This window comes from Ambystoma mexicanum, chromosome 14, assembly GCF_040938575.1.
Source record: "Ambystoma mexicanum isolate Mex_15411 chromosome 14, UKY_AmexF1_1, whole genome shotgun sequence".
Taxonomy (NCBI): domain Eukaryota; kingdom Metazoa; phylum Chordata; class Amphibia; order Caudata; family Ambystomatidae; genus Ambystoma; species Ambystoma mexicanum.
In genome coordinates this window covers 245,098,230-245,121,978 of record NC_090940.1, presented here as the reverse complement: position 1 = coordinate 245,121,978, position 23,749 = coordinate 245,098,230, and positions in this window count along the sequence as shown.

The window sequence follows — 23,749 nt, the reverse complement described above, 5'->3', positions numbered from 1 at the left end:
CAAAAAAATGTTTCTGAAAACGCAGGCATTGTTTTAATTATATTGAGGCTAGGCAATGTAAAAAGGGTTCATAGTGCACCATGAAGTACAGAACATTATGTTTAGTTTGATTGTGTGGGATGAGTGCCAATGTTTTGGAACACTGTGGCCAGATAATGTAAACAAACCCTTTGACCGCACATAAGACTTTCTGGGAAGTGCGCCAAGTGTCCCCGTAATGGTAAACATAACCTATGTTTTTCCAAACAAATAAAAACAATTCTTGAAAGATCTACAATTGAAGAGAATGGATTAAAGTAGGTTAGAGGTTGTTTAGTGAATAACCATGACATGATTTGTTTAATCTCCTAAACTACACGAAAGGGTGAAGTAGTCTGCTGTTGGTCTTGACTGCTCTGATGACTGTTGCAGATGCTGACTGAGAGCTGTGCCCTGCAGATGGCACTAATTGGTAGACCATGACAGTGACCTCAGCAGCCTTTGACCTTAAATTCTGATTGGCAGAAAGTGACCTCAACTGCCTTCAGTTGCTTATGTTCATTGGTAGGAGGTGGGCTTAGCAGAGGGCTGAGAATATAGAAGGAGACTGGTTTTGAGAGAGAAAGATGGCTGTTCTTAACCAGGTTGGAAGAACAGAAGAGTCAGACAAGAGGCTGGAGGACCAGTAGCAGGCTGGGAGCTCCATTGATGCAAACAATTGAAAGGGGGAGGGAGGAATGCTCTTCCTTTTTCAGGCTGGAATGTGATGCCCATGACGTTGCATTATTGGGCCTTTTGAATCTCAAAGACTTTTGATCTTTGAACAAAAATATTTTATTATGAAGGACTACCTTTTCAACAGGCTTCCAGGCTGCTGCCTCTATTTCATCTCCCTATATTCTAAGGCCTAATGATTGTGAATTATGCTTTATGCATCGTTTAATATCACATTTGGTAAGAAGCGAGCTATTGAGCTTTGAGAAGGCAGATCATTTTATGAAGTGCCCAGCGAGATATTATATGGTATTGATATGATATGGCATTTATAACGTCCCAATACACAAGTGTTTCAAGGTGCAACAAGGCAAGAGAGGGGGGACACAGGGAGGACAGAGACAACAATCTTACTAGGCCAGGTGACATTGTTGAGATCTGATGAGCTAGACAGTTAACTTTGAAGGGGCCATTATGTTTTTGAAATAATTGATTGACCTTTAGTAGACTTATAGGCAGGTCATTAATACAATGATAGCTGTTCATTTCACAGTGACCATTTGTATATAAAGTGTGCTTAGTTTTGTGACTATTATGGTAGCAATGTTTTTTATGACTTTTTTCTAGTAAATAGAAGATTTACTTTATACATGAGAGTGTAAGAAGCATTAATTGAGTGTTCATTACGGAGAATGTTGTCAGAAGCATTTGAACATGAACTTTGAGAGTGAGGCATCTATTTGAAGTACTGTGTGTTGATATGTTATAAATGGTTAATGTCTTTAATACACACACACGCGGTTAATGGAAGGTTTGAGCAGTGAACCATTGTTACAATATAATGTGACATTAGAAAACAACGCCTGGGCAGATGAAAGGGATTAGCCACCTTCTGCAGGGATTGTTGCCTACTCTCTTTACTGATGCACAGTGACAAGTATATGTGTTTCTCTATCTCTATTCTTACCACAACCCCTGTTTGGGGGGTCGTGGTCACTACCCTTGGGATGAAGGAAAAGCTCTTGAAAAAGAGTTGATAAGAATCATGTCAATTTTGGCATCAATGGGTAGGCTTGACAGCTTAGACAATCCTACACTCTAAAATATGTTCCCTACTTAGCTACTGAAGAGGGGCTACAAGGGTTGCTACAGGTCTAGTGTTACACAGACTAACATACACTGCAGTGAATAGCAGGGTGTAGACTAAATCAAGAGAGTTTAAAACATACTCTAGTGAAGAGAAGGGTGTTTTTTATTTTTACATGTAAAGTTCGTACAACTGCTTGTTCTTTGTCCTGTAAGGTTTCCAAGTCTTTTTGGATAATCTGCACCATATCCTCTACCACATCTCTCAGCTTCTGCATTCTTTGCTGCAATGCAATGGAGTTGTCATTGGCAGAAAATGGGCTAAGAGGGACTGTGTTTCGCCATGTTTTCTCTGTCATTGTGGGACAGAATGTTTTATCATACACCACAAAATGTGTAGGCCACACATACTGTCCATTTGTAGTAGGTGTAGGGAATATATATACGTTCTATGCAATACACTCTCCCTTCACCCATGTCTTTGTAACCTAAGGAAATAGTGTCTTAAATTCTGGTGGTACATTTAGAAAGGAACAGGACAATACTCCCAGTAGGATATGTCTAACCACTGCACTGGTTTTTGCTTATAGAAAGGAAATGTTTCAAAAATATTTCAAGAAAGATACATGGTCTGCCATCTCATCACATTTTTCTAGATCAACTTCAAGATCTGTTTTGGTTCTCAACAGGTTATTATAGGTGTTTGTAATATGCATTTTATGGGACATTTGCTTAGATTCATCTATCACTGATAGCGTATGTACCTGGAGTTGCATACTAGTCCCAGTGTAGGTTGTATACTGGCTTGTTCAGAATTGCCCTAATTCTATTGGGTACATGATTATTTGTGTTGCGTTCCACCAGCATCATGTAGTGTATGTACCTCCTTCTTATGTAGTGTATGTTCTACAGCTAAAGGAGTTATGTTTAACTTTCTGCTGATCCTCAGGATCACCATTGGGATTAAAACATGTCCTGAGGTTAATAAGACAAAAATGGGGAGAAGACGTATCCACAGCAAAGCATAGAACAAGATTACTCCTCCAACAAAACATTTCGAATTTCTTGTTGCACTTTGCACGGTCAAAACTTCTTTGAATGGACTTTGCACCTGGCTCTACTTCTAGCCTTGTTTCTGGCTCTTCTGTTCCCAGAATAATAGACATATTCTCATAGGTTTCTGGAGTTAGTGTGAATGTCACATGTTTTTCTATTCTTGCCTGCTGGTTAGGTATTTCAAGACAAAGAGTCTCCTCCCTCGGGAACAAGGGCGTAACCATTTGGAGCTGGTTTAAGGTGGTTGACTGACGCTTGTTGAGTACCTTTCTTAGGAGGCAGGGCCGGTAGGACTGCTGTTCGGGGGCCAATGAGTTCCAGTAGTACCTTCACCGGAGGTCTGTAGTGCAGTCAAAATGCTTCTTTGTCATGGATACTCAGACTTCTGTAACTTGTCAAGAGATTTATGAGAAACAGCTGGATTGGTCTGGTGAGAGAACTACAAGGATTGTATAAGTCAGGCATATACTTGGGACTGCCAAATAGCAATACATAAGGCGTTTTACCCTTGCATTGTGAAAGTTAAGGTAGGTTATTTATGCTATGCTGCACTATAAGTACCTGATTCACCCAATTACCACCAGAAGATAGGATGTATTTTAGTCAAGGTTTGCTTTACTATCCCATTGGCTCTCTCTATTTTCCATTAGCCTGTAGGCAGAAACAGATTTAAGGAAATGCAAAGTACATCCCAAGCTTGACAGGTCCGCTCTTAAGGAATACCCTGAAAAGGCTGGCCCATTGTCATCTTAGTGTAATCAGTGCTTTCATAGCTACAGCAAACACTCTATGACCTCCTTACAATCAGCTTTCTTCTGGAGAATTAGCCAGGTGAATCTTGCATACAAATCTACTACGACCAACAAATATTTGTACGTGTTGATGGGTGGGAAGGGGCCTATGTAGTCCATATACATGCATTCAAAAGGCACTGTTGCCCTTGTTAGGGTGCTCACTGGTGGTTTTCTGGAAATGTCCACTGTTGTTTGCAAACATATGGAGCCATTTACTATGTACTGTTGTGCTTCTTTACCAATTCCTGGTCAACAATATCTCTCTGGCAAGAAATGTGTAGTAACCAACAACCCAAAGTGGTTAGTGGCTACATTTGCAGGTGCTGTAGAGATTATTTGTAATCTACCCTGCTTGTTTGGTAATACCCTGCCAATAGGGCCTACCTTTGACCTAGTTTTAGTTGGTGGTAGTGTATTTTCTTTTACAGTGTAGTCATATGTGGCGTTGTCATTGGCACAAAATAGGCTAAGAGGGACTGTGTTTTGCCATGTTTTCTCTCTCTTTGTGGGATAGAATGTTTTATCATACACCACAAAATGTGTAGAAATGCTTTTATGTTCTCATCTAAGTATGTGGCATAGCATGTTAATGCTGCTACCATCTTTTGTTCAGTACACTTTCTTGCAGATTGATTGGCAAGCGCATTGCCGGCACTATGTACATAATTACTTTTGTGTGCCTTTGTATACATAACCCAGATGACAGTGCTAGCCTTTTTGATGTCTCATGCTTTTTGCCAAATTTGTTATGACAATAATGTCTTGCCTTTAGAATCTCTGAATGAGTTGGCTTGCCACCTTTGAAGCTCAAAATGATTACCTTGTACTACATAGTCTGAATCAGACACAATTAGAGTGGAACTATGTGGAGTAACTTGTCGCAGTGAAAGGATAAGGCTGTGTAACTCACCAACCTGAGATGATGTTTCCGCTAAATGTTTTGTTTGGGTATCCTGGTGTTCAAACTCATTTTTTATGGTTCAATAACCCTTTTACAGCAGCACAGGCAGCAGAATAAATAGCCTGTCTCAACTGCTGGAACAGCAATTCCATAACAGTGGGCCTCATTACAACCCAGGCGGTAGAGGGTTAATGGCACCGGTAGAGCTGCCGGCACCGTTAACTCTCTACCGACTCATTACGAGGTCTGCTCGTGGGTCTCGCTAAGGATGTCTGGTAAAACCAGGCGTCCTTAGCGGGACCCGCTAGCAGACCAGGATGCTAACAAGGGGCCCGTCATTAACAGGCCCGTTGTTAGCATCCTCCCTATTCCCATTGAGCCCTATGGGGGCTCAAATGGAATGGGGATGTACTGGGTCTGATCCCGGGAAAGGGAATTACCAGGCCCTCCAAGGTCGGAATGGCGCAGTAATTTCCCCATTCCAGGAACCCAGACTCGGTACCTGGTTGGGGGGTAGCCATGCCACTAAAAGCGGCATGGCTACCTCCATACCCGTAATGAGGCCCAGTATATCACATTTGCAAACCTCCAAATTGGGATGGCTGGTACTGCTGCATCTGCTTCTGGTTTTAAAGACCATTCCAGTTCATACAAATGTAGAAGTTCTGGTTTATAATGCTATTTTATATCTTCTGCTCTTTGCGTCGTGGTCCATTGAACCCATCTGGGATGTAGTGCCTTCACATATACAACACTAAATTGTGTAGCTCCTTCTAATTGCACAAATGGTGTGATTATGTGCATAGTCCTGTTTCCGCCTGTACTATTATCTGAACTGCAGCCAGAATCTTCTCTTCTGGAGATTGAAACCTGCTTTGGGATTGTATAGATGTGTGAATTGTATTCTATGGATGTTTTCTCTTTTCCCCTTCTTTCCCTCTTCTAACTCCTCTCTCCCCACTCCTATTTCACTCTCTCTCCCTTCCATTTTTCACTCGTTCTATACTTCTCTTGTCCCTCCTCACCAATCCTACTCCCACTCCACTTCCCCTCCCCCTCAGTTAATTGCTCTTTGCACTGTTTTGTTGTCAAATGATTCATGATGCAATTTTTGCTCCCAATGTTTGTTGTTGTTCTCTGTATTAGTTGTTCCATTGTACAGTGCCTTGGTGTAAGGCGCTCTATAAATAAACCAATCAATCAATCAATCAATAATTACATACTACATATGTAAAAGCGTTTGGACCAGGAAACAGTGGCATTTCTCAGTCCTTATCGGTGTTTCTGTACTGGAGAGGACTACTTTGAGTCATCTGTTTGTAAACCTGGTGTAGAATGCATGTGTACTCTCCCTTCCAGTCCTCTGGACAGGGGCTGGGCTTTAATAAGTCATACAGTGGTTTCACTAATGCTGCATAATCTGCAATGCGTGAACGGCCAACGTCAAATGGCTTAGTATGGCCTGCAACTCCTTAAGTGACCATGGGTTCTACAAGTATACACATTTCTCCAGGTACTGCGGTGCAAGTCCCCTTCCCTCATCAGATAATAAAAAAAAAACTAGAAATATGATTTCTCTATGGGCTAATTTAGATTTCTTGAAATTGAAAATGTAGCCTTTAGCTGCTAGTTTCCTAAATATTAATCCACCTTCCCTAAGTGTACATTCAAGTCATCATCTAAGCAGTATATGTCACCCACATATGTCCAACATGTATGCATACCTTCTAAGCGGGATTGCATTCAACTGGAGAATAGCCCTGGACTTTTAACCAATCACATGGTTGTCTAGTCACTGGTATTATCCTGTGAGTCCTGGTTAATGTGTTTGCCATTGTTCACTTGCAAAGCTGCAGTTTGCTTTCTTTCTCCTTTCCCATCCTCCCTCTTTGCAGGCATCTGCTCTTGCTTTGGTGCTGAGCCCTGTTGCTTCTCTTTCTGTGAAGGTGACGGAGAGGAAGGATAGTCTTCACCTCTCCATCTTTGTGGTTGCCTAAGTTGTGCCCTATCCCTTAGCTTATAGGTAGTTTGCTCACCACTTCTTCCCCTATAGGATCTTCTACCTCAACCATCTTCCTTACTGGGGCATGTACTGTCCCTCTCTACAGATATTGTTCTGCTGTGAGAGGTTTCCCTTTCTTCCTCTCCTATAGGGGGCATACTGGAAACACGTGTCCTTCCCTTTCTGGCTCTAGCTGAGAATGTGTTTCTGACTGGTTCCTGTGTGATATCAGTGGTGCTAGTAGGAAGCCTTAAGTATGCTTACCCACATCTGATTCCTTCCTTGGTCCCTCCCCGGGACTGCTAGGCATCTAAACACTTCTAGTCTCAATGAATCAACATTTGTGAGGGGGATGACTACTCCCTCAACTATGGGAGAATTTCCCCAAGCTATTGCCAGTCCTAAACTCATTGCTACGTCTGCTCCCTTGGAGTTCAGTATGTCACCCAGAATGGATTAATGTTGTAATTGAAGGCATCCCTATTAAATGAAGGTCAACCAACTATACACTGAAACCCAACTGTCACAGTGTTCCATAGGTAGATTACAAACTGTTGGCATTATGATTTCTGAAGTCCTCTGCCTCTGATGAGGAGTGACTTGAGGTTAGGCTGACGTTAGTTGACTCAACTTAGAGGACTACAATTTAGGGATCTCCTCCTGCCTTGCGGGACAGGTGCACAATAAGGATTTGAGGGTTTGGAAGGGAAGTGTTCCTTCCTCCCCTGTTATTATTCGTCTGCGTGCTGCTGGTGCAGCTCTCAAAGCTCTATATTCTACAGCCTGAGCATGAACAGTGTCCAACATGTTTCCACAGGAGTTCATAGTCCTTCCTGGTATACAGGAATGTGCCTCTTTATGTGGGTGTAACATAGGATGTGTTGGAAGGATATGCCTTTCATAGTAAAAGGGTCATGTCTAGCCCTAGTAGTGGGGTATGTCAGGTCCCCTTGAAACCAGTTCTGAAGTTCTTGCTGCTGCAAAGCTAACTCAGGATACCTATAGGGTGTAAACTGTATTTGGTCTAGATCCCTTCTAATGTGAAGTGTTGCAAATATGTCCCCTGGTTTGGTATCTGGAGTCTTCATATATGCACATGTGGTTTCCCCTGCAAGCCTCCAGGCACAGCCACTGACACTGTAAAGTTGGTGTTGACATCTCTAACACCTCTTTCCTGAAACTACCTGGTTACCACATGGTGGCAATCTACAGGTATAGGGACATCAACCTGTGGGTTAGCCATTCTAGTATCTCTCAGCTAGATCGCTGTTAAGAGTATTTGCTTAAAAGAGGACCTGCATTTCACTACAGTGTTTTAAGCTATTTATTGTACACCCCGCTCTTCACTAGAGTGCAGTGTAAGATTTTTACATGTAAAAGACACCCTGCTCTTCACTAGAGTGTGTTTTAAGATCTTTACATTTAGTCTACACCCTGTTCATCACCAGAGTGTATATTATTCTTTGTAAAACCATAGTCTCTCTTCAGTAGCTAAGTAGGGAGAATATTTTACAGTGTAAGATTGTCTAAGAGGTTGAGCCCACCCAATGACGCCAACAGTAATGTGATTCTTAGCATCTCTGTCTCAAGTGCCTTTACTCTACCACTAGGGGAGTGTCCAAGACCCCCTAGCAGGGGCTCTGGTAGGAATAGAGATAGAGAAAAGTATATAAATGTGCATCAGCAAAGAGAGTAGGCAACAACCCCTGCAATAGGTGTCTAATCTCTTTAATCTTCCCAGGAGTGGTTTACTAATGTCAGCAAGAGTGTTGATCAGCAGGGGGGTCAAGCAAGGTTGTGTCTTGACCCCCCTGCTCTGCAACCTGTATCTGGCCGACCTCCCCTAGGGCTCCCTGTGTCTATTTGGTATGCCATCATCAATGCCCTGGCCACCGAGCCAGCCTACCTTTCGTCATTCATCTCTTCGCTGACTCATAGTAATCCTGGCCAGCCTACTTCCCCTTCTCATGTTTCGCATTGTAGGGGGCTTGCTGATCCACCACAGAGACCATGCCACTTGCGGTTCAAGTCGCGGTCCCGTTGGCGGTTGCCTTGGAGACTGTGTGATGCTAAGAGGAAGTGCAAATCTGCTCACGTGATGCCCAGGAGATCACATGTTCTGTTGTCTGGACAACCAGTTTAAAACACTTGCACGTTGCAACACTCGCTGATTCTCAACTGTGTCTGTGGCCGGCGTTTGGCGTTCTTATTTTCTTGTTTAATTCATGATCTCTGGCTAAAGTTTTCCTGCACTGTGCTACTGAATACCCTTGGATTTGTTGTCATCAAATTGCTCTTCCTGCCGGATTGCTTCTTGTGCTTGACCACGGACTGTTTCATGGCTGCTTCTGGATCTCCTACTTTGTACTGCACAAGTGAACTTTTTTTTTCTCTGCAAGCTTCACTGGATGCCTTTGGAACTTGTTCTTGCTCAGCCAGTGGGCTTCCCCTTGCATCTAGGTCACTTCTGGGGTTTCCTCTGGACACTGGAACCTGTCTGTTACCTGCACAACCCCACGTCGGCTGGCGAAGTGCCTCCTGTACTTCAGGAGCTCTTAAACCTTCTCCATTTCGGCACCTGTTCCCAGTCTCTGCATAGGTAAGACTATGGGCTGGTTGTGCATGTTATCGGCTCATAGCATACACTGTATAGTTACTTACCTGTTCTGTTTCGTTTGCAATTGAAACATAGGGGTGGCGTCCTGCCACATAAATTCAAATCAATTTTCCTCTGCATTTACATTTGCTGCACGGGTTATATCATTTAGCATGCTAAGTATCAAATAAACTGTATACTCATGTTTAACAAAGGTATGGATAAGGAAGAATATCAATAGTTGCTATTAGCTTATTTATTTAGCTGATGTCAAAAAGACATGGGTTCAATTTCCCATAGTATTTGATAGTTTTTTTTTTTAACAACACCTGCCTAGTGATTGGCAGACATATTAAAAAACAAACCAAAGTAGAAAGCAAACAGAAGACGCAATTCAAATTATTCACACATGGTTATAGGTTTGCAAATACATGTACATAAGAGCAGGGCAATTCTCCAGCAACTATGATCACATAACACATAAAGCGTGAAACTGAAAATAGTGAACCAGAGCTAGTCTTCACTAATACATCCTAATAGTTGTTTCCGAGGTATGCTGGATATTTGGGAGGTAACCAAGTCTTTGGTCTCTTGGGTTGAAATTGGAGGGTACCCGGAGTCATCCTCATGTTCTGTTGGTTCCGTATCCTTGAAATAGATTTTGTGTCATATTGTTCTAAAGAAAGTGGACAATTCTTGATCAAGGTTGAACCAGTTTGTCATGTTGGAAGGTAAAAAAGAAAGACCTCTAGCTAGAACTGCAGTCTCGGCTTTCTTGAGTTCTAGGCCTGATAAGTTGAAAAATGGGATATTCTCTAGTATCTCCACTGATTGTGTCATCTCTGAGTCGGTTGGCCCCACTGTTGGTAGTTGTAGGGGTAGAAAGGCATTGGTATCGATGGTGATGGACCCCAGAGTCGTCCTCTGGGGCCCCCTTGCCCTAAAAAAGGGACCTGGGGAGGTGGTGGTAGGAGTTGTCCTCCATGTTGCTGACTCCCTAGACTTTGGGATGACTCATCGGAGGACCCTGAGCTCGCGGTGTCAGAAAATGTGACCCGTTTTCGTCTTCCTCTGTTGGGACCTGTTTGGCTGGCCGCTTTTTCTCGGTCTTTCCTATCCTTATAGTCTGGTGCCAGGTATGGATAAACATTCTCAATCTTAAAGTTTTGGATGTCTTTGGCTAGTTTCTTATGCTTCTTTTCCAGGGTTGAAGCCATAAATTGGTCAAAAACTGTGTTAATCTCCTTCAGTTTATCCCGGGCATTCTGTAAGTCCTTATTGTTGAGGAATTTTTCTTCTTCAGTTGCCAGTTCAATTTTGATTTTGGCATGAATTCTTTGTGCTGTGGTGATAGTCAGCACCATCAGGTCTCTTAAGCATGTAGTAGATATCTTATTGAAACCAATCATATATTCCTTATCTTCAAGAAATAATGCCGGTTCATTATGAACTGTGTGCCCAAGTGGAACCATATTGACCCTTAAATACTCCCTCAAGAAGTACCCATGGACCTCTGTCCGGAAGCACTTCTTTTTGAGTTTAAGTAGGTCATCACCAAATGCCGTGGCGGCTATATGTTGTTGGGCCCCATCTAAGTTGAAAAGAGTGGGGCCCTGAACCTTTGCAGCCATATGGAGAACCAGTGCTGTTGTTCCAGTCTGGCCTCAATAACCAATCAGCGAGTGAGCATACTCTTCCTGACTGGTGCTTGGGGATGGAGTTATTTTTAGTCCACACGGTAATCCATGTCTTGACAGACTGAGAAGCCTTTATTACTGCATGGACTATGGATACAGCCTCAGGGGATCCAGTGGCCACTCTGGTACGGGCTATCACAGTATTGAGAGTGGACATGTCCACCACTACTACGCCATACAGAGCGAGCGCCATACCCTTCCTGCCCATTCAGAATTTGGGGACTTACCTGCTCAGCCACCAACACCTGGTAATATGCAGCCTCAAAACCCAGTTTATGTTCCTACCCCATTTCCATTGGCTGCCCCAGAAAAATTCCATGGTGACCCTAGGAAGATCTGCACTTTCCTAAACCAGTGTAAATTACATTTTTTGTGTCAACCTCCAAGCGATTTGCAATTCTACCACCAAGGCCGCCTTTACCCTTTTTTTTGTCTGAATGACATAGCAACAGCACGGGCCAACCCCTTTTTAGAAAGCAACAGTCCTGTACTTTATGATTTCGACCAAATAGTGGCCGAAATGACCAGGGTGTTTGACACACGCTACAAGACACAAACACAAGACCTCAAACTATTGGACGTAGTGCAGGGCAAAGCCAGTCTTATTGAACACATCACTAGGTTTAAACAATTGTCTGTGGAAACCACTTGGCCGAAAACAAAAAGGCTGTGGTGTTCTACAGAGGCCTTAGTAATCCCATGAAGAATGCCTTGGCCGTAGTACCGATGTTACCTAGCCAGTACCCAGAGTTAGTGGACTTAGCCCTTCAAGTAGATGCCTGTAGGACAGAGCAAAAGACCTAATCCAATAGATCCCCATTTCTCCCGTTTACGGGTTGTTCTCCTTCAGTGGAGTCCTCAGGGGGGAACCTATGCAGATCGGTGGTGTGAAGGGCCTGTTAACCCCCACTGAACGAGAATGATGTCACCTGTACAATGCCTATTTTTACTGTGGCTTAAATGGTCACTATTTGAAGGAATGTCCCAAGAGGCCGAAAAGACCCACGGTTTTTCAGAAGGGTCATCCCTAGAGAAGTGGGCACGGATGAGCCCAGTCATGACGCCCTCTGTTCCTAGACACTCGACCAGTCCCAGTGCTCCAATGGCACTTCAGGCCCTTCTCATGCCCTCTGATGATACCAGACACACTGTTTGTCTAGTAATAGACTCCGGGGCCACGTGCAATTACATAGACATAGTGCTGGCCACATCAGATATACCTCCAGAGTATTAACACTTCACCAGTATCTTTGGCAAGGGATGTGCTGAGCTCCTCCCACCTCACCGGCCGTAAGATTGCCCTATAGATCTGATCCCAGGGGCTGCGATAGCATGCAGTTGGATATACTCACTGTCACCATCTGAAGACCTGGCTCTGAGAGAGTAGATAACTTTGTCCCTCTGCTTGGGCCACATCCGTCCCTCCCAGTCACCCACTGGTAGTCCCATTTATTTTGTACCCAAGTAAGAATGCGACCTCCGTCCTTGTGTGGATTACTGACGGATGAACCAGATCACGAGAAAAGACTGGTACCTCATCCCACTAATCTCCCCTCTTCTCGAACAGTTAGGTCTTGCGACAATCTTCACCAAATTGTACCCTAGGGTGCTTATACCCTTGTTCGGATCAGAAGCAGTGACGAGTGGAAAACAGCTTTCTGTACTCGGCACAGCCTTTTTGAATATACTGTGATGCCGTTTGGTTTATGTAATGCCCCCGCTACGTTCCAGCTGTTCATGAATGAGATCTTCCACGATATCATGGACTCCTACGTCATAGTTTATCTCAGTGATATCTTGATCTTTTCTCCGTCCAACCAGACTCATGTACAACACGTTCTGGAGGTACTCGCTCGTCTTAAGGCCAATTCCCTTTACGCAAAACTGGAGAAATGCCTTTTTCATGTAGACGAAGTAGAATTCCTGGGGTTCCGCATCACACCACAAGGTCTATCTATGAACACTCCTAAGGTCCCAGTATTTCCCCATACCCTTCTGGAAAAGTCCCATTTTGTTTGCCTGTGCACTCCTCCCTTGCCCTTACTCACTGACATACGGCAATGGGTTTCCCAACACTCAGAACAGTTACAGGACTGGAATCCTGTACTACACGAAGGCATTCCCTTCGTTCAGGACCGGCTGTTTTTGCCCACCCTAAACACATGGCTACAATCCCTGGATTGGTCTCACGTTGTCGCCATACATTTTTATCCAGGACAAAAACGCATCAGGTCACTTCTCCAGCGCTGGTGTTGGTGGCCTACCATGTGGCTGGATGTGAATGATTATATAAAAAACTGCTCCATCTGCACCCAATGTAAGAATCATAAAGGTAGACCACAAGGACTCTTGCAACCCATACCCCTTCCTCAGAAACCCTGGCACACAGTTTCTATGGACTTTATCACCGTCCTACCAAAGGTACAGGGTTACGACACCATCTGGGTGGTGGTAGACAGCTTCACTAAGTTGGCTAGATTCATCCCTTGTGCAGGGTCCCGTCAGCCCCGGCCTTAGCCAAACTCTTTTTTCGCAACATCTTCTGTGTCTTTGGTCTTCCTTCATCCTGGTATCTGACAGGGGTTCCCAGTTTACTTCTAGGTTTTGGAGGGCTCTCGCAGCACTTCTAGGCATCGATGCCTGTTTCTCTTCGTCCTATCACCCAGAAACCAATGGCCAGACAGGACGTGTGAATCAAACACTCGAACAATACTTACGTTGTATATGTTTACAATATCAGGGTTCTTGGTATCAGGTTCTTCATCTCGCTGAATTCGCATACAACAATGCACCACACTCTTCCACAGGTTTGTCACCATTCTATTCCCTGTACTGTCAACACCCCTGTATATTGCCCTTATTCAATCTATCTCTCTCCTCCACTCCTGCAGCTGACACTTGCCTCAGAGATCTCACGGTGGTACATGAACAAACCCTTGCCCATCTGCAGGAGGCCCAGGCTTCCATGTGTTGCTCGGCTGACAAGAAGTAGAGTCTGGGTTTGCCCTATGCAGTAAACGACATGGTATGGTTGTCTACCAAACACATCAACATCCCTGGGTGTTGGAAACTTCTTCCTCGTTTTGTGGGTCCATATAAGGTCACCAAGGTTATCAATGCAGTCTCCTTCCGCCTGGCCTTGCTGGTATCTTGGCGGGTTCATCTCGTTTTTCACACTTCCCTCCTTAAACCCTGCCCACCGTCCACTCTGATAATGCTACCCCTACACCAAGGTTCTACAGAAGAATACAAGGTGCATGCCATCCTGGATTCTCGTATCTGTATGGGTCAGCTCCAATACCTCGTTGATTGGGAGGGTTACAGTCCCGAGGTACGGTCCTGGGAGTATGCTGATACTGTCCATGTCCCTGTTCTGGTTTCACGTTTTCAGGGGGGGACTCTGTCATGCCATTATCAATGCCCCGGTCACGGAGCCAGCCTACCTCTCAGCATTCGGCTCTTCACTGACTCCATAGGCATCCTGGTCCACCTACTTCCCCTTCTCATGTCACCATTGTAGGGGGCTTGCTGATCTGCCACGAAGACCATGCCACTTATGGTTCAAGCCGTGGTCCCTTTGGCGGTTGCCTTGATGACTGTGTGACACTCGGATGAAGTGCACAGCCACTCATGTGACACCCAGGAGATCATGTGTTCTATTGGTGACAATCAATTTAAAAATGCTTGCATGGCGTGACACTCGCTGCTTCTCAGCTGTGTCTGTGGTGGGCATTTGCTGTTCTTGTTTGCTTGTTTGATTCCTGTTTTCCTCACCTCTGGCTAAAGTTTTCCTGGACTGCGCTTCTGAATACCCTTGGATTTGTTGTCATCAGATTGCTCTTCCTGCTGATTGCTTCTTGTGCTTGACCACGGACTGTTTCTCATACTGCTTCTGGATCTCCTCCTTTGTACTGCACAAGTGAACTTTTTCTTTTTCTCTGCAAGCTTGACTGGATTCCTTTGGAACTTGTTCTTGCTCAGCAAGTGGGCTTCCCCTTGCATCTAGGTCACTCCTGGGGTTCCCCCTCTGGAAACTGGAACCTGTCTGTTGTACTTCGGGAGCTCTTAAACCTTCTCCATTTCAGTGCCTGTTCCCAGCCTCTGCATAGGTAAGACTATGGGCTGGTTTTGCATGTAATCAGCTCATAGCATCCACTGTATATTTACTTAACTGTTCTGTTTCCTTTGCAGCTATCTGGAGACCGGATGCTGTTGTTCCAGTCACCTGTGGCCTCAATAACTGGTCAGCAAGTGAGCATACTCTCCCTGACTCGTACTTGGGGACAGATGTATTTTTAGTCCACATGGCATTCCACGTTGTGACAATATTGGATGCTGTCCAAAAATTGTAAGTGTAGCTATCCCTTGTTAGCTCTACGCTGATGAATTGGTGATTCTAAATTATACCCTCCATGGAGAAAAGGGAATGTTTGAGGAATTAGTAAAGTATGCAAATGACAATGGGCTGACCATAAATATGGGAAAAACAAAGGTAATATTGATTACATCAAAGAAGGTCAATCAACCAATGTTCTCTACAAGCTTGGGTACCCTGGATTATGTTGACAAATATCCCTATTTGTGATTAGAAAGAATGCAAAAAAGGCCAATGTACTCAAAATTGAAGCCAAGAAAAACAAGGCTTAACGTTTGACCCATATGATTGCCAAATTTACAAATCAGACTGTGCGCTATTCTATTGAAGGGATTGTTGCATTATTCAAACAAAGCTACTTCCCTACGGTATTGTATGGTTTGGAAGCCTTGGCTATGAGAGAAGTGGGTTGGCTGGAAAAACGGGAGTGTTACGTTTGGAGAAAAGTATTGAGATTCTCTTACTCCACTCCTGTTGAATATTTTAAACTTGAATTGGGATTGGTATTGTTGAAGGGCCTGCTAAGGTAAATACAGGGTGTCCTCCACTTAAAGGCAAATTCAAACCACAAGTGCCAACTGTTAACAGTGGGGGGAGACATAGGGTCGGTTCGAGATAATAGTGGAAGTGATTTTAAAACTGTAATTGAGAAACTTTATAATACCATAAACTGGCACCATAACTTTGACTGGGGAATTGCATATTATACTTTGAAAGATCTATTCATTAGGAAAGTGAATGGGACTGGACTAATAATGATGTTCATTTATTTTCATTGAGAACGAACAAATATGTTGTAAAAGTTACACATACATTTTTGAGAATGCAAAATTACTTGAAACGGGGTCCAAATCCAGCAGTGCGGAATTTGAGACTCAGACTGTACAAGAATTAGCTACCAATATATGTTTTTAAGGGTGCACATTTAAAGATTACACTAGAATAAAGGATATGCCGGGTCTGTAACTTAGCAAGAACCATAGAAACCACAGGCCTGTTTTTACAGAATGCAGTGTTGGGCATATCTTATATATCTCCCCTAGGTGAACATGTGCACCACTACGTTTCTATAAAAAAGTGATGAGTTCTGGGATTATTGCCTAAACACTGAGTCTGTGGAGGAACAGATAGCCATGTATTGGGTATGGCGCCATTTTGGTAAGCTGATAAATGTTAATACAAGATGACCCACAATAGGAATTCGTTTATCTTGGCAATTAAAGTAGTCTGCAGCAATTTTAGAATTAAAAAAACAAATAATATTAAACTGGGCTATGTTAAGTTATATTGGTTTTATAGTTCAGAAAAGTGGTTTTTTTTAACCTCTATTTTAATATATATGACTTTATGGAAGAGTTTTTAACAAGATGGGGATATCAACTGGCAACACATATTGAAATGGAATAGGAGATTTTAGACAAGATTATTTGTATTATTGTAATTGGCAAAGCTTTAAAGTTTAAATTGATTGACTGTATTGTATTACATTGTTGAAAAAGTGTTTACATTTGTAAAGGTTCTATCAGAATCAAAAACAAATAAATATAATAAATACATAAAATAATGTCACATTATATTTCAGTAATGGTCCACTGCTCAAACCTTCAAGTAACCTTTTCTGTGTGTATTAACCACACACACAATTTATAACATATCAATACACTGGACTTCAAATAGACCTGCTCTTAAAGTTCATTTTCAAATGATTCTGACAAAATTCTCACTAATAAACACTCAATCAATGCTTCTTTTACTCTCATATATAAAGTACATCTTTTAATTATTAGAAATAAGTAATTTAGAAACATTGTTATCATTATATTCACCAAACATAACATAGCATAGCCTATATGCAAAAGGTCACTGTGGAATAAACTGCTATCATTGTATTTATGGCTTGCCTATATGTGTACTAAAGATCAATCAATTATTTAAAAAAACATTATAGCCCCTAAACTGACTACCTGATCAGATCTTACTAGGCACTTCATTAAATGATCTACCCTCTCAATGCACAGTACCTCTCCGCTTTCCCAATGTGAAAATCAAAGATGGTAAAACACAATTCATACTCACTATGCCCTAGAAGGTACGGAGATGGAATGAAGGCGGGAGCCTGGAAGCCTGTGGAATAGGTAGTCCTTCTCCAACATACTTCTGTTAAGAGAGCAAAAGTCTTTCTGAGAATTCATGGGCATCAAATTCCAGCCAGACAAAGGAAGAGCATTCATCCCCCCCCCCATGCATTGGTTTGCATGAAGGGAGCTCCCAGCCTGCTCACTGCTGTGCCTCTTATCTTCTTCCAGCCTGGTTAAAAACAGCCTTCTCTTCCTCAAAACAAGTCTCCTTCTATAGTCTAAGCCCTCTGCTCAGCCAACCTCCTACCAATCAGTTAAGCAGCAGGAGGCAGCTGAGGTCCCTTTCTACCAATCAGCATTTAAGGACAAAGGCTTCTGAGGACACTGCTCTACAGTCAGCATCTGGCAAGAGTCGTCAAAGCCCTCATGCCACCAGTAGACTACTTTGACCATTTGCCTAGTATATGAGATGAAACGCAATTAGTGCATCACGATTATTCATTAAATAAGCTACTTACATCCATGCTCTTCCATTGTAGGTCTTTCTATGATTATTTTTATTAACTTGCAACATATACCTTTTGTTTAATATTACCAGGACAGTTGGCACACTTCCCAGAATGTCTTGAGTTCAGTCAGAGTATTTGTTTACATTATGTGGCCGCAGTGTTCCAAAGCATTGCCACTTCACCCAGACAGTGAAACTAAATGTAATTCTCTGTTCTTCATGGTGCACTATGAACCCTGAATATAATTAAAACAATTCTCGCATTTTAAGAAACTTGTTTTTGTGCTCAAATTAAAGCGTTCACAGCTTGGGAATATCACAAAAAATCAAGCTCTAAACATGTGCCTTTGTGTAATTTTACTACTTATAGGTAGCATCAGAGCCCCTCCTGCAGTTTATCGTGTGCAGGAGGAGGCTGATGCCCATACTCAGCATATCAACCTACAGAGCACCTGCTCCTACTCCGATGGCTGCCCTGCAGAACAGCACATCTAGGGCAATCCTGTTGCTGGCCCACGACTTTGCTCTGCCATGCCTGGAGGCTCTATGGCAGCAAAGACACTCAATTAGACAAACAGCGTATGAAATACCTTCCCAGATCCAAGCCGGAAGGCTTGCTGGAGTCCCCCTTGCAAGGCCCCCTTATAAGGCTCAATGCCTGTCTAGGCTGGCCTTTGAGTGCTTTTACTAATTATGGGTTGCATCAGAGCTCCTCCTGCAGCTCAGCCAGTGCAGGAGGAGGCTGATGCGCAAACTCTGCATATCGACTCATGGGGTACCTGCTACTACTAAGATGGCTGCCCCGCTGAACAGCGCATCTTGAGGAATCCTGTTGCTGGACCGCAACAACCTGGAGGCTCTATGGCAGCAAAGACACTTGATTGGACAAACGACCGCAGTCCCCCTTGCAAGGCCCCCTTGTAAGGCACAATGCCTCTCTAGGGCTGTCCGAGTTGGACCGGGCAGCCGCAGAGCCACCAATTCTTCAGCCACTTATCTTTATACCTGCTTAAGTGGCAAATTACACCTCCCTTCTAGCAAGGTAAAACCTGATGCTAACAACCTTACCCACCTGCTTCCCCATCCACTGAGCCCAGGCTCTGATCTGAGACTTTCCCCCTCTATTTGTCCGCACCTTCTCCCATCGGCACATACAATCCTATACTGTGAGCACCTTAGCGGATTACAGGGTTCACTCTGTTCGACCACCGGTATCCCTCATGGGCACACCACACTGTATCGTACCTCCAACACCCGATCATCCAATCTAGCCCCGACTCCCTATTCTGTCTGCAATTACGTGCACCTGTAGTCCCCTGCAACACAAGGAGAGACGTCCATATATCTGCACCTTGGACTCATACTACGCACATTACCAGATGTATTTCTTCATTGTAAGCTTAACTGCATTAAATACTGGATCCTCCCTGGAACTCACCTGATTTGACTTTTGCAGCCTTGCGCTGCTTGCTCACATCACACCTACCTAATTGACTTTACAGCTGTGCGCTGCCTACTTTCATTATCTTTATATTTCATCCTACTTCACGTGTCATTATAGCCCTGTGCTACCTACCTACATGCTCATCATATTGCTATGTATCTGATATATCATTGCTGTTCTGAGCAACACATATGCACTGTCACCATAACACAACCTATCTGAACATTACAGCTTTGCAATGCTTACATGTATACCCTTTTTTACTCTGTTCTCTACCTCATTTGACTTTGCGACATATACTGCCTACTGCCTTGCCATACCTACCATGCAAACACAATGTGATTTGATTGCTTTGTGCCATCCACATGCTATGCAATTTACCTGATCCAACCTTTAGTATTTGCAACCTGATGTAGCACCCTGCAATATGAGGCGCAGCTGGCCTACATTTTATTCACTTACCTATCATGTTTTAGTTATACACCTGATGTAGTTCCCTGCAACTAGAGGCAGGCTTTTCCCATTATGTATAAACCCACTTACCATTTCTCATGTATGCAACCGGATGTAGCAGCCCTTAACAAGAGGCGCAGCTTTCCCAGTTTGCATTTACCTACCTATCTTGTTTTAGTTATGCTCCTGATGTAGCTCCCTGCAACTAGAGGCAACCTTTTCCCAGTATGTATAACCCCACTTAGAATGTCTGATGTACTATTTTGTACCAAGTATGAACTTACTGCAACTAGCGCCTAGATACCTCTGGGTTTTGTGTGCTGAAATAAATACTAAATAAAATAAATAAATAGATACATGTTTAAACGTGAAAATCCATGTCAGTGGCTAATTTAACACAGGCCAGGATCTGTTGATCTGCAATGCTTTTGGAAACTCCAAACCTGCCATAGCATGGATCAAGGCATTGTTGAAGTCAGTACCCAACTGTCCCCAGCTAGTGGTATGTTTTTATATTTTACGGTTGAGGAGGCAGGATTGGTAGGTTTCACCCATGTTTTATTTGTATTTTAAAGAAAGATACAAGTTAGGGGAAATTCACTTTTTTTAAAAGATGCATTTTGGAATTCAAGACGAGCACGAAACTAAACCAAAACAATTCGCACTTGAGACCTGAGACAGCTTTCTTTAAAAGAGTGTGTATGGGCACCATTGAAATAACCGAATGGGAAGGCCCAGGGATTTTCCTGATGTAGAAAAAATGATGGCAAATTATTACGGTGGAATTCAAGCTCACCTATCTCAGCTGCATTACAGAAAATTGATGCTCAGGTGCTGTAAGCAATCATGTCACACGTAGAACTTCTTTGTGTGGGATTCATAGCTACAGTTTATCATGGGACAGGCTGGCATCAGTTGAGCTGAAATCCAAAATGAGCACCTAAGCTTCATTTACAGTATGCAGACTGGATACAAACAAGATCACATGACACCCTGTTGGTTGCACCAAATTACATGTGTGCAGGGCCTCAGGGAGTATTGTTTGTTTGGGGCAGGTGTACCCTACCTTACACCTGTCCCTGTTTTAGGCCACACCCAGTACAATGTGGACATGCCCCCCTTGGATACCCTCACCCCTCAAATTCATATTCGGCTTAAAGCACTGGTAGAAATCCTCCAATTGGTCAGGTGAGTACTAGGCTTGTTCCAGAGGGATATGTTCCTTTTCGGTGGCATAACGTGAGGCAGGTGAATCTGAAGAATATAAAGACCCACCTGTTCCCCTTTGAAAATCTCAAATCGTGCTTACTAAATATTTTTTTTTTCTGCTGTACCTGACCACATTTGTCCAAAAACCAAGAAATATTCCTGTTGTAGAGCTTGGTTCTTTTATTAAAAATGTTTTTATTTGTTGTTGGCAATTAAGCATTTAACAAAAATACATTTAAAATATAATTTACAATAATTATACATACGCATTCATATAAACTTCAATCAAATACAAATATTTAAATTCAATGTATCATACATTCTTAAAATCAAACAATAACAACCCAACAAACCTGACTACATCACTCCCAATACATGCTCTAGAAATGTTTCAACAATAAAAAACTAGGGCAGACCTAATACAATAACATTTAGTATTACATTTTTTTAAAGCAATTTCATAACCTCAAGAAAAAAGCATACTCAGGGCAGTTTAAGCAGTGTTGTTCACCTTTAAAACGTGTATATAGTCAAACTGTGAGTTTAATTGGAGTGACCTAGTTTGGCGTCCACCAATAAAGAGCTATGGTCAGTCTTCGAGATATCCTCTAAATTAAGAATGTTTACAAAACTGACTACTGAAACAACTGTGCTGGTAGGGTGCCTAGATAGTAACTCGAGCCACAAGTTCCCAATTCCATTCCAGGACATTACAGGACCAGGTGTTCAATATTTTCCACGCCATCCTTATTTCCACAAAAGCGACAATTGACCATGGGTCCACTACATTGCCCATAGCGGAACAGTGACTCTTTTTTGTCTGCAACAAATTGAAACAAAACATTAGGAAAGTCCTTTTCAGCCTGCAACTAGGATATATTGACAGATAACAAGCACCCCCGCCCCAGACTGTTCATATGTTTATGCAAGTTATAGGAGTGCATGCCCTCAATGGTCTCACTCCAGCCCTGGTGATAAAGAGCAACCTTAACCCTAGCGGGATCTCTTCCTAGGTATTCCTTAGAGCGCTATTGGTACCAGAATCCCTTGACAAATGCTAGAGACTTCATTTAAGCAAGGAACCTCACCATTCCTCACTAGAAACTCCAGGTCTTGGTAAAAGGACTCAAACAGAGGAGCAACAATTTTCCCATACATTATCAGAAGCCTCCATATTGCCTGAGACTTCAGTGAGTTCATTCCAAGTTTGTATGAAATGGTAATAAATGAACAGACGTCTGTATATGTAATACACGCTTCCATATTATACTTTCAATGAATGAAAGAAAAGCAATTGTCCAAAAGATATTAACTTCACATCCATATAGTAATTTGGGGACAATTTTACCTGCATAAAATTGCGGGGCTGGAAACAGAGAGTATCTGCCATATTTCAATTCTACTCTTATCAGTTGTTTAGTTAGAGCAATAGCTCTGGCATGCGACCACTCGCCAGCCTGGAATTTCTTTGGACGAGACAAAACTGGAAATCCCAAATGTATAAAATGTTCAACCAATTCCAATGGTTGATCTTCTACCTACCATCAACAATTTGTTGGCTTCTTTCTCAATTAACAATCCATAATCTTTGTCCAGTTGGAGCTGATAGTAAGTGCATGATTCTGCACATTATGTCTGACCATTATAACAGATTGTTCATGGATAGAGATCAACAGCTGCATAGTTTATTCCATAGAAGACTTCTACACACAGCATCAAATGCAGCAGACCGGTACATTGAATCATACCTTCTTGCCCACACAAGTGATTGAACAGATTTTACTATCATTCCATTCAAGGAAGTATTCATACACCTGCAGAATCCTGTCTGCCATTTCTTCAGAATTCTGGCAGAACGGGCCAATAACTGCAACTCATCCAACAGCAAGGTTGCAAAGTCTTTGCTGTTGTCGTCCAATATTAAAATAGGCCTAAAGTTACAAGGATTAGAATGGGCCCCCATTTTATACATAGGCACCACATGTGCCACATGCCACAAAACCGGAAAGATGGTAATGGCCATTTTTTGCCTGAACAACCATTCCAGGACAATTGCCAATTTACCTGTGAGCTTTAAAATAGGGCATTTGATAATGTATTTGGGCTCAGTGCACGAGATGAGCTGATCTTGGCCAAAGTCCCTTCAATGGACTCTTGGTCAAATGATAGGGTCCAAACGTCCCCTTCTTTATGCTAAAAATGTAAAAAGTTCTCTGGTTCAGATATAGGGGTGCTACATATTTTTTCAAAATTGAGGACCCATGAAGATTCAGACACAACATTTACTTGCACATTTTGTATGAAAAATTGACCCCTATTTACAAGATCCCAGAAATCCTGGGTAGTCTTATTTTTCAAAGCAGCAAACATAATACCAGCATCTCCCTGTAGCAAGATCGCTCTGTGGCCCTTTAACCAATAACTATAGGCAAGTTTGGCCTTCTTAATAGCGATGATACTGATGCAGAATCATCAACACTAGTCCAGGCCGATTCATGGAATTAATGTGCGCCGAATATTCCCGCGCAGAGGTGCCAAAACGTGTGATTCGCAGTAAAAGTGCGAAAATCGCAGGGAAACCAGCGCACATCGATTCATGGAAGTCAGTGCGCGAGAAAAATATTGGATGTGCGCTGAAAAAGTGCGCGGCGCACGCCTGCGCAAAGGTCATCCAACGGCGTGTGCCACGGCCGCTGCGAAATCGCACATAGTGTGGCGCACATCACAAAAGTAGGCGTAACACGGGGCGTAACACTCGGAATGGGGAACAACTAGTGAAAATATGGGCGTCACGGGGGAAGTACAGGAGGCAAGTGCGCGGAACGCCCACACGCTCGCCTACAACTCGTATTCATGG